The sequence below is a fragment of the Ictidomys tridecemlineatus genome, chromosome 2 (genome assembly GCF_052094955.1).
Source record: "Ictidomys tridecemlineatus isolate mIctTri1 chromosome 2, mIctTri1.hap1, whole genome shotgun sequence".
NCBI lineage: Eukaryota > Metazoa > Chordata > Mammalia > Rodentia > Sciuridae > Ictidomys > Ictidomys tridecemlineatus.
In genome coordinates this window covers 30,458,225-30,470,757 of record NC_135478.1, presented here as the reverse complement: position 1 = coordinate 30,470,757, position 12,533 = coordinate 30,458,225, and the positions used below count along the sequence as shown (strand labels likewise).

General features: G+C 38.3%; 1 long non-coding RNA gene across 5 annotated transcripts in view; it reads left to right on the top strand.

The window, feature by feature from the left end:
* LOC144375051 (uncharacterized) overlaps positions 1–11,936 on the top strand; it is a 428,255-nt gene extending 416,319 nt beyond the window's left edge. For all 5 annotated transcript variants that reach the window (XR_013434386.1, XR_013434385.1, XR_013434383.1 and 2 more), the window contains one exon: positions 11,267–11,936. This is a non-coding gene — a long non-coding RNA (uncharacterized LOC144375051). The remainder of the gene's footprint in view (positions 1–11,266) is intronic.
* Positions 11,937–12,533: the final 597 nt, after the last annotated feature.

Genomic DNA, 12,533 nt, shown 5'->3' with positions numbered 1-12,533 from the left:
GGCATTGATTTTACTCTTAAATCCAACTTTCCAAAATTGAAACCTAGGACTGCTTTAAAAACACATGACCAGTTTTATAATCTGTTCCTCGGCAGTTGGACTGACTCATGCTTATTGCTATCAGATTCATTCCCTGAACTATTCAGTTAAACTTGACATCAGTGCTGGAACCCCACAAAAGAGGAGCGAGCCCTTCTTGCCTGTCAACCTGAACTAAGTGAAAATAAGTAGATTTTTTTTTTTAATAAAGCAAAGACCGACATCTGAGAAGGGGAAATATAAGCATGGTAGGGAAAGGCTTTAGCAACAAGTTTTTAAATCTCAAAGGAGGTCAAATATGTTTGGCTTAGAAGGCAATTAATGGTTATTAGATGGTAGCCCAGAGAAACTTAAGAGCTTCAAGTGCTGCCTACAAATATTTAGAATATTAGATATTCTAAAATGGCTATTTAAAATTATTTCTTCTATATTTGCTTATTAATGCATAATATAGTTATATTAATTGACCATATCTTGGGATTCACTAATGTCCCTCTGTTATCATTGTGATCATTTTTCCCCATCTCTCACATATTGTCTTAATCATTTAGTAACTTTGGAAAGTGCCCTTAAAATTTTCCAAACAAAGGTATCATTTATGGATGTTCTGAGATCAGAAAGCCTGAGCTCTTTTCTCATAAAATTCATCAATTTCAGAAAGAACAAAAGATTGACCATTCAATTGGCAGGGAAAATACTAATTTTTTTTCTCATTAGTTTTTTTTGTTTATTTTGTATTTTTTTTTAGAAATATTTAGTGAATTTACTCAAATTAAGGAAGTTTAAATGATACAGAATTGAAATATATTAGAAATCTACATATAATAAAAAGTTAATATAAATGAACCAACTATATGGACATTTCCAGTAAAATTTGCCTCAGTTTAGCTCTACCTTCAAAAAGAAGCCACACTAGTCAGCCTCTGAGTTTTTCATTTTGTGGAGTTGTCTGATGGAGTAAATGTGGTTTAAAAACAGATTTTGATCAGACAAACTGAGTTCAAATAATTGCTTTGCCACCTATGTATATAAGAAGTTTAAAACTGAGACTCTCGTTTTAATAATGGCCAAATGCTGGCATTACCTCTTCCTAGCTGTGAGACTTCAGTCTTGTTTTGGTTTAGATATGAGGTGTCTCCCCAAAGCTCAAATGAGAGACAATGCAAGAATGCTCAGAGGTGAGATGATTGGGTTGTGAGAGTTGTGACCTAATCCGTGGCTTAATCCCTGATATGGATTGACCTGTGGTAACTGTAGGCAGGTAGGCTATGTCTGGAGGAGGAAGGTCACTGAGGGTGTGCCTTTGAGGTATATAATTTGTAACTGGTGAACAGAGCTCTCTCTCCTGTTCTCTGCTTCTTGTTGCTGTGTCCTGAGTTGCTCTCCTCCGCCACGTCTTTCCACCATGATGTTCTGCCTCACCTTGAGTCCATAAACTATGGGGTCAACAGTTATGAACTGTAACCTCTGAAACCTTGAGCACCCAATAAACTTTCCTCTTCTGTATTGTCCTTATCAGGTCTTTTGGTCACAGAGAAGAAAAAGCTGACTATAATAGACACATTTGTTAAAATATTTGGGTTTTTTCTTCCTCAATGATAATAATGGGTAATGTGAGTAGATATTGTTAGGAGAATTCAATAAAGTAATGTCAGTCAAGAACCAAGCCCATAAAAACATGATGAAAATGGCCACAAGTTCTGAGAAAAGTATATTGGCTAAAACATTAAAATCACCATACTTTTCGCTTTAAATTTCAGGTGTTTTATTTCATGAGTAATATATGTCTGTTGTAGGAAACATAATAAATGTGCATAAGCAAAATAATGAGAATTATCCAGTCATGTATGAAACCAGTTGCCAGAAATAATTACTATGGAGAATTTCATTAAGTTCGTTCAGACTTAGTCATGAAACATCCACATGACATGAGTTAGCTCTTAAAATATTTCATTTCCACCTTTACAAGCATCTGTCTGGTCTTTTTCATCAAAGTAAGTAAAGAGGTTATGAGAAATTGATTTCTGAGAGATAAATCAGGAGAAAGGATCTTGAGAAAACTTGGGAGGAAATGAACTTGTGTTTGTTTATTTTCACCAATGAAGAAACGTGAATTCCGGGCAGGATATTGTTTTCTGCCAGATCATTTTTGGAAGAAGCAATACTGCTAAGCCAGTTTCTTCTGTTAATATAACAGGCCCTAGAGAATTTCTTCGGGGTGGGTTTTAGGAAATATTATGAATCAATATTGTTTTTATTGTTAACTCCAAATGACTGAGTTGGAAAGAATCGATAAAGGAATAACATGTTTTTAGAAGGTGTTTTCCTGTTTTCTTCATTAGTAAACAATTTATGAAAATTTTATGTCTGTTTCTAAGGGCTATATTTACTACCAAAAGATCAGAACAATTATTTATAAGAAGATTCTCCTAAAACCTATTTGATTGCAATGATTTAATATATTATCTAACATATGCTTGATGTATATGGAATTTTAGTAGCATGGCTACCATTATTTTTGAATGCTCTGTTTTTTTCATATATCTTCCATTTATGTTTTTGCATATATGTACCATTAAAGATAACAAAACTGAAGCTTAGGGAGATTGTCAATTGCCCAAGATCACACTGTTAATGTGGCTAAGCTGTCACTTAAGTGCTGACAATTCTACCACAGCTCACAAGCCCTGTGTCATTCACTGGGTGTGTTAGACCTTATTGTGTGTATCCACACATAAGCCCATACACACTCCCTTATCACTCACTCAAACACAATCAGAGCAAAGGATGATGAGCATGAGTATGGAAATGTCTGCCTGGGATTCATTTGGAATAAAACACTGAAGCCCTAGATTCATAATTCCACTGGATGCTTCACTGGTGTCTGTGTGGCATGGTTAACAACTTTAATATGTTAATGAAATCAATGGATAGCAATGGGCTAGTATCTGAATATATGCATGAATATAATATTTACATGAGCTAGAAAAAGGAAAACATACCCCTGTGGGTTTTAAACAGGCTTTGGGATGATTGCTAGGTGACCTATGATTTTGATCGGTTGAAGGAGATGATCACAACCAAAGCCTTCAGCAATCTGAGCAAGTGCAAGGTGTTGAGCCAAAAAGAAGGGAAAATGAAGAAAAAGTCAAAGGAAGACATCAAATTGTTGGCAGTGACTAGAAACCAAAACTGTCTCTTTCTTCTCTCCCCCAAAGATTCCTTAATTCCTGAAAAAAAAAAATGAAATCAATGTCAAAAAGGAGCTTCTAGAACCACATGAAGTTCATTTCCTCTCACCCTTATGTCCTCTCTCAGTTGAATGTCTGTTTTCTCAGGATGCTGGAGAAGGTCTATTACTAACAGAGATGAAGGCACAGAGGAGGAACTCATGTTCATTAGACACCTCTCAAGACCAGGCACACTGCCTAGGTGTTTAGATACCCTCCTTGCCTGACAACCCTGTAAAGGCGATATTATCATCTTCCAGTTAAAGAAACTGAAGCTCATATATGCTAAATAATAGGACTAAATTAACTCATCTGTGAAGTTTCAGATACCAGCCCAATTCTAAAGTTTTTCTGCTACATTGGGAAAACAAGTAGGTTCTGCACTAAGTTCCCCAATTTCACAGCCATAGGGACATTTGTTGTTAACTCTATTCACTCAATATCTGAGGTGTGAATATGTATCACATCCTTTGCGTAAGGTTAATTATTCATAATTTGGAATCCCAGATAGAGCCCTAAAACTTTTTCAGAACACTCCTTTGAGCAAAAGGAGATCCACACAATAAAAAAAAAAAGCACATTTCTTTCCTTCTTTGAGACACAGAGCCCTGCTTACCTTTCTGTACAGTTTTGCACAGGTCTAGAGAGATTGTGACAAGGATATTGTGAATTGTATCCATAGGACACTGAGTGCCCTGCATTTTCCTTACTTCACTCCCTCTCACTGTGATGGGGTCTTTGACTCTCTGTAACATCCAGAGAGACTCTGCCTGGCCTCCAGTACCTACCAAATAGACCACTGGTTCTGTGACTTCTGATGCTACCAAGATGTCATCTCCTACCAACACCACTCCATCTCCTATGTCTGCTCAAGTTGCCAATGCTAATGCTGCTAACATGTTGAGATACCAAAGTCCAACAAAGAAATGAATAGGGGAAAAATGAAAAACAAACTTTGTTAAGTCATTTATATTGTCTGTCCTGGGGCCTAGTCCAGAGAACTATCAGTGTGCTGGGCCTCAGATACATTCAAAATCCCCAGGCCTTCTCAACACCAACCCACGGCTTCTCAACCAGTTTTTCTGCAACCAGTTTTTATTTAGTCTTTGCTTAAAATGTGTTCTTTTTTAAAGAGAATTCTCATTTTTTTTCTTGCAGAGACTGGCTCCAGATGTGTAGGAATTGAAGGGTAAATTTCAGCCCTTGTCTTCGCTGAATGCATATGTATATGCTAAAAGGAAGTCCCAAGAATCAATGGGTTTGTTCAATGCTCACAAGCTTCTTAGTGATAGAGACACAATAAGTGTTTAGGATCTCCTGAATCCTGAGCAAAAAATATTATTTTATATTTTCAAGTATTTATTCGGCAAATATGAATGGAGGGGCCCATGTGCCAGTCATGAGAGAAGGTAATATGTTTGACCCTTGCTCACCTTTTAGAGTTCATAATCTAATGGTGAGGTAAGTCCACTGTAGGGTGAAATCTAAAATTCAGGGGGAGTTCATAACCCAGGAAGAGAAGGATTCTTAACCCAAGAAAGCTTCTGAAATGAGGTGAGCTCTAAGTTATAGGATAAACGGAAATTGATCAAGCTTTAGGAGAAGGCTGGCTAGAGGTTCAGTGGACTGTAGAGATTGGGAAGACTGGGCATTTCAGACTAAGTCCAGAGTAAGATAACTGAGCTCCAAGTTTCCTTGCCAAGAACTTTATCTTTTCCGTGGAACAGCATTTGAGTGTCTCCACATTACATTAGAAGTTAATTTTCTTTTCTTAATTATAGCATAAAACTCAAAAACCAGTATCTCCATGGCTTAGAGGTTTCCTTGTGAATTTATTAGGATGAAAAAAAAAACAGGCAATAGTTAATGAGAAGGGCAGAAGGAAGCAAGATTTCAACTTTAAATAAAGTAGGCAAAAAGCAACGTAAAATAATCCCCAAGGGTGGGTCCAGGTTTTGTGGGGCCTGAGTTTATACAGCATAAAGGATGTTCTTTGAGGCAAGTAATAGAAGAAGAAAAAGAAAACTTACTTTGGAAAATTGCAAAGACACATGACTGTGAGTATACCTATAATTGTGATTTGAGAAGTTTCTTAGGAAAGTGAAGAATTTTGAAGCTGAAGCCTCATTAGCATCATGGTAAATCCCATGCTAAGACACCGTTTCAAAGCAGTGTACCATGGACTGTATAATCAAGTTCCCCAAACTAGGGGCTGAAGGCATTTGAATTTATTACCTTCTTAATTTTAAAGCTTTCTTCTTAAGATTGATTGGTAGAAGTTTGGAGAAGGAAAAAAGATAAGGGGAACATGTTAAATATTTGATTATGTGTATGTGTGTTTCCTTATAACTGTAGTCCAGAATGGGGAATTTTTTGTAGACACTTGTTTTTCATTTTTTATTGGTGTATTATAATTGTGCACATTGATGGGATTTGTTGTTACATATTCACAAGGCACACAATATAATTTGGCCATTGTCACTCCTCAGCATTTCCTCCTTCCCTCCCTACCTCCCACCAGTTGTCATGGACATTTTTTAATAGCCTTGGTGTTCTAGGAAGATTTCAACACCTTTTTAGCAAACAATGGCCACATAAACCTGAAATCAATAAAGAGAAGACATGGTCTTTCAGCGCCTTCCTCGAAAGGCACAATAGGGAACTTCCTGGATTAAGGTACATGAACAAATAAATCCTTATGTGGAGACACAAGTTCTCTGAACTGATTTTATTTGCAACACAGCTACTCAAGCATGGATTGGGAATTGGAGTGGGAGAGAAGAGGGTGTCAAAAAGGAAATATCTGGAAAGTGACATATTTTGGAACTGACTCTCTAGACAAGGAAGAAAAAGCCAGATGTACATACCAACTTCTGTGGTGTAAATACTCCCAAGATGGATGATTTGGAGCTGATCTGAAGTCACTAACGTGAAGCTAGGAAAACCAGGGCAGAAACAGTTCTTTCTGGCCAGTGGGTTCCACTCAGAGAACAGAGGTCGGCATATAAACTTTCTGAGATCTGATGGACTCTTTATTGTAGAGATACCAGAAGAGACCTTTTGTTCAAAATGCATTTCAAATGTAATAAGGAGGTGCTTTTCTTTGCTCACAAGCACCTGCAATAATACGCAGAGTATGGATTTAAGGTCCCACATGCTCTTGAGTTAATTTGAATGGATTAAAAGATATTCAGGACCCCTGAGAGTAGCATTGGCCAAGATTTTGTGAATTCCAGATGGGATCCTGGCATCCTCCATTTTAAGTTCTATATCAGTAGCTGCAGCTTTCAGAAGACAGGTAAAGGCTCAAGGTTAGGGAAAGGTAGAAAAATAACAAAGATTGTGAAATCTTTTGTCAAGGGCAACCTAAAAACATGGCTATTGTTGGTAGAATGTTTCTAAAGAAATGTTTCCAACACCAAATTTTGCCTGGTGGGTGGGTAGACATCGTTTATTTATATATTAACAGCACATGTAATTTATAAATGTTTTAAATAAATCGATATGCACAATCCCTGCCTCCCTCCATTCTTCTCGTCGTAAGTAATGACAAGATTTCAGGAATGGGAATGAAATAATGAATAAGGTGAGCTCAAGGTCAGAGAGACCTTCATGCAAACACCTATGTGAAGTCACATTTCAGGGTCTAAGCTGGGCACAGTTGAAGCGTGGAAAAAAAGAGTCTTAATTGTGGCTAGATGAGGGATCAGGAAGGGAGATCAAAGCAGAATCTGGAGAGCCATACCAGGAGAACCTAAAAGATGAGAAGTCTGATAATAGGAGGTTCTCAAGCATGAGAAGGTGAAGGTAGAAACCCATTGATGAGTCAAGGCAGTTCATGGAGTTCAGCTTGCCTGGAGATTTGGGATCAAGAACTAAAAAGGGTGGACCATGTATAATGATTCCAGGAGAAGTCTGATCATGGAAGTCCTTCAAAAACACACCAAGGATTATTTTTCTGTTGCTATCATTGAGAAGCTGTATGTGGGTTTTTAACTGGGAAGTGATATCATGGTTTCTGGGGATTTTGTTTATATACATATTTTCATTCATTCTAGGAGGATTTCAACACCTTTTTAGCAAACAATGGCCACACAAACCTGAAATCATATATAATCATATATACAATTTTTTGTTTGTTTTAAGGAACATTCTAAGATAACTCCATGAAGAATGGACTGGAGGGCAAAAAGCTACAGCAGTGGAGCAGTTAGAACAATCTAGCAATGGACTTTGATGAGGTTACTGACCAAGAGGAGCAACAGAGGTGATGAACAGCACAGAGAAAGAAACTCAAGAACTTCAAGGAATTAGAATAGTTCACGGTTTGTCACCATTTTGGGGTAGAGTGAAGAATGACAAGTTGCTGCTGGCGTATGTCTTTGGGAGTGAGGGGTGGTGAAGGGACTTACTTAACAGAAATGAAGGTAGCCAAGGCTCAAAATGAGAAGAAACCCTAAAAAACAAAGTAAAATAGCAAGGATTATTTTATAAAACACTTTGAGATATCAAGAATTTGAGGTTTGATTTTTTTAATGTGTTCCTGAAGTAATTTTAATTTATAAAACGCATTTATGTGCATTGGCCCATTTTGATATTTGACCTCACATGCATGAGGGACAGGAAGGGTATTGTAAACGTAGGTTACAAAATGTAGTACGTGGAATTCAGAGGGACTGAGAGGTATAGATGAGATCAAATAGCTGAGCCAAGGTGGAACCAAAAATTAGAATATGTATTCTCAGTTTCTAGTGTAATATTCATGACAAGAATGGGAATAGATTGGTCACCCTGTAGAACTTGATTTTCTCTTCCTTCAGGAATTTTTCTGCCTTTGGCATTGTGTAAGGCACCTCCAGTATCCGGCTTTGTTGGATAATTTCTCCATGATATCACATCCATGGAGACATAGAGGTCTTATTTGAGTTACCTAAAATTATCACCAAGCTCTGGAGACCTCACTATGCCTGGGGCTCGCATGATCCATTACCTTGTAGGGTTCTGAAATACTGGCCATTGCACTAATCCTAAGGCCTGAAGCTAAAAAAGATGAGGCAAATATATTGTCATCTTTTCCCTCCGTGGAAAATGAAAAAAAAAAAATCTGCCATTTCCCTCAGGTCAAGTGACAGACACTGACCCTTGACATTGCATTCAGAAAATTCCAAAATAAACACCGACTCACGTAAGCCCAAAGAATCGAAGCCAAATTAGGAACATCAAACTTTTTTGCCTGGAAAAGGATAGTTTTTCCTATTACCCTAAATAGGACACTGGAAGAAAAAATAAAGTTACTTAAAACTGCAATTATAAAATTAAAGAACAAGGAAAGTAATATGCTTTGCAGCACCTCAAGAAGAGACCTGCAGTTGGAAAATCCATTTAAATGTTAGCTCTGCTTTTATAAAATTCCACCAAGCAATCTGCGCCTTCCCATTACGGTCTGCTTGCTTGTTGTAACTGAAGAAAATGTTCCTCCTATATACTTAAGTTGGTGGACAAAAATGTAGCATTCCTCTTCTCTCAAATATACTCTCAGGCCTTTTTGCACAGTTAAACTTAGACCTGTACATAGGTGTTGCTACTTGATGTACCTTCAATTTCAACAGATCTAATGACAGCATTTGATACAATGAATTCCTCCCCTTCTCCTTTTGTGCATGTTTATTTATTTATTTTTTCCTCTTGGTGACCAGGACACTATGCTCTGCAGGTTCCTCCTATCTCCCAGGATGCACCTTCTCAAAATTCTTCATCAGATCCTTTTCCACTTCTAGATAACATCTAGAACTCACTCATTCTCCCCTCCCTCTCTTATACCTTAACCATTTTATCCAGACCATGCTTTAAATAGCCTCTCTATCATAATGACTCCTAAAATTACATCACTGGCCTTAATCTTCCTTATAAAACCTATATTGGTGTTAACAACAGCTAACTTGATTTCTAATAGGCATCTTACCCAGGACATGTTGAGAACAGAATCTTGATTCCCCAGTCTCTAATATCCCCAAACTTGTTCAACCTCACATCTCCACATCTCAGCCAATAGTGTCACAGCAAATAATGTTTTCCAGTCGTGTAGGTCAAAATCCAAGACGCTGTTCTTGATTCATCCAGTTTTCTAACATTCCATGTCTAATTTATTAACAAACTCTCTGCTCTGCATTCAAACCAATTGCTTCTTGTGATCTTTTATCATTTCTCACTTAGATTGCTGCAAACACCTTCTAACTTGTCTCTATCTTTCCTCTCTCATTTCCTTAAGTCTATCCTCACCAAACAAGTCTCTTTTTTAAAATTAAAGATTTAAAATTTGATTCCTCTTAGCATAAAACCCAAACTCCATCTCATGACCTAGAAAATTCTCCATGATCTGGCTCGTGCTTCTTCTAGTGGCCTCACCTCCTTATCTGCTTTGCTTGTTCTGCTTTAAACAGACTAGGATGGGATTCTCCACACATTCTAGCACTTTCAGCTCCAGGGCCTTTGCACATTCTACACATCTCCTCAAAATGTTCTACATGACTCAGTTCTTATCATTCCTAAAGTTTCAAGCTAACAGTCACTTTCTCAATAAATAAATAAATAAATAAATAAATAAATAAATAAAAACAACTTTCCTCACTACCTGATCTTTTTGCTCTGCTATAATTTTTTGAAAGTATCATCACTATAAACTTATGTGTATTATTTTTATTAGTTTAATATTTTGGTTATTTCTTTCCTCCAGCTACAGTAAATCTGATTTAGTAGGTCTGACATCTCTCTTTGTATCACTTAGGCATCCTCATTGCATACAACCATGCCTATTGCATAAATAGGTACCCCACATTTAATGATTTGATGTACGTTTTTAGTAAATAATTTGTGTCTATATGATTCAATCTCCCTAATAAACAGTGTTGTTTTTTTTTCAAGTTCCAACTTGCTTAAAATAAGCAATTTGTATGTGTCAGTGTATATGTGGGTGTTTTCCCTAAAGCAAATTGTAGAAACGATTAAATCTACAGCAACCTGAGAACTCTGGGGAAAACAACTCTTCAGGACATTGGCTGGATGACACCCACATCACAAATTCTACTGCTGTTGACAGGAACTAGAATGATGTATAGTGTCTTTCTCCGGAAAATTCCAATAAAACAGATATCAGCATCAGCCGGCATGCTTGGGTGTATCCCTTTATGCTTTCACTGAATAAAGAGAGACTGGGTGCCTCCCATGTGCTAAACCTGTGACCAATGCAGACATGCGGTTGAACAGAGGCAGGAGTTTGCCCTCATGCTGCTGTGAGGGTAGCCTGATATTGAGCAGACAGTTACAAGATAGATGAAGATTTAAACTATAGCTAGTAGAGGAAACCATTATAGCCACACATATACACCAGAAAATTTAGCTTATGGAGAATCAATAGGCTAACTCCTGACCCACCGCTGGTCCATGACACTCTTAGGCTTAAACGTCAATCTGTTATCACATTCACAGCCCAGGTGTGCCAGGACAGCGGGGTAGATTGCAAGAAAGCCAGAAAGCGAAAAAGTGCCTGGATACAGCATGGGACCAGGCTTACAAGAGATCAATGTTATGATTTGGCTAGGAAGCGTCCCCCAAAAGCTCATGGGTGAAAAAATGCAGGAATGTTTAGAGGTGAAATGATTAGAGTATGAAAGTTGGGAAAACTCATTTGTACATTAATCCATTTAGTGGATTAGTAATTTGAATGAATTAATGGGTGGTAACTGGGGGCAGGTAGGGCATAGTTGGAGGAAGTACGTCACTCAGGATGAACCTTTAAGGGTTATATTATCCCTGGTCCAGTCACTCAAGATCTCCATTTCCTGTCTTCCATGTCCTAAGCAGCTCTTCTCTGCCAAGCCTTTAGCCATGATGTTCTGCCTCATCTCAAGCCCAGAGCTTTGGAGTTCACTGATCGTGGCCTGAACCTCTGAAACCCTGAGCCAAAATACACTTTCCCTCCTCCATGTTGTTCTTTGCAGGTGCTTCAGCCACAGCAAAGCAAACCTGACTAAAACCATCAGTGACTGCTTTAGGAAGAGCTCAGTGGCCAAGAACTGACAGACAGCATCTCTGTCCCTCAAGTTGCTCTGCTAAGGAACACCTCCTCTCTCTCATGGCATTGTGTCCAGTGATAGCCATCTGGAGGAATGACACATATCCTTCCTGCAGTGCCCCATGTTCCCTGCCCGTCCCCACTCAGAAAGAGATTTCATATGCCAGGGTGCAGAGGCAGTGACCTCATCAGTACTGGCTTGCTTGTAGGTCACCTTTGGGTGTATCTTTGGGGAGAATCCCTAGGAGCAACTATCCTAGTGTGCATGCAAGAAAGTGACTTTCTACAGATGACACTAACTTGCCCGGTTCCCAGTATGCAAAGGAGAAAGCCAGTGTCCTTCAACATAATATGTATTTGGACTTCCCTGCCTAGGCTTGCTTTCATTGTTTCCTTAACTTGGCTAGGTATTTTTGTGCACAAAAAAAGGGGGGGCATTAGGGACACGATGTTTTACTGTTCCCCTTTCCTTCAGAAATAATACATCTATGTATCAACTTTTTTGTTTTAATGAAAGTAACATCCATCCTGATCTTCCCAGGGCAGTACCGGTTGGTCCCTGTTGTTATTAAAACCTTCCTCCTTTCTTTCTCAAATGAGCTTTGGTTTGGATAATCTGGCACCCACGCTTCTCACACTGTCTGTGCTAAATCAGAATTCAGGTGTGAAGTGACCACCACACCCAGACCCACCACTCTCAGGAAAAATTGCCATACTTTGGGTCATTTGATTCTAACAGTAATAGTTGAGGCTAGACATCAAGTCACCACTGAGGTAGGAGAATACTGCTCAATAGCATTTTAACTGAAAGGGGTTAATTGATTCTGTTTCTAGGAGGTCTGAACCTGATTGAGATCCACGCAGAACAGCAAAAGCAGTCACCATAAAACAAGAGACAGGAGGCCCAAAAAATGCAGACATACAGTTATATGTTAAATGATTCCACTTATATCAAGTGTCCAGAATCTATGGAGACAGGAATCAGATGAATTGTGTTCAGGTGAATAGTTGCTAGAGATTTGTAGGAGGGCAATGGAACATGACTTCTTAGTGGGTGCAGAATTTCTTTTAGAGTCATAAAAATGTTGTGGAACTAGACAGAGATAACCATGACACAACACTGCCCATGAGTTAAATGTCACTTGAACATAGTTAATTGTATGTTCTGTCAATTTTACCTCAATAAAAAGGGG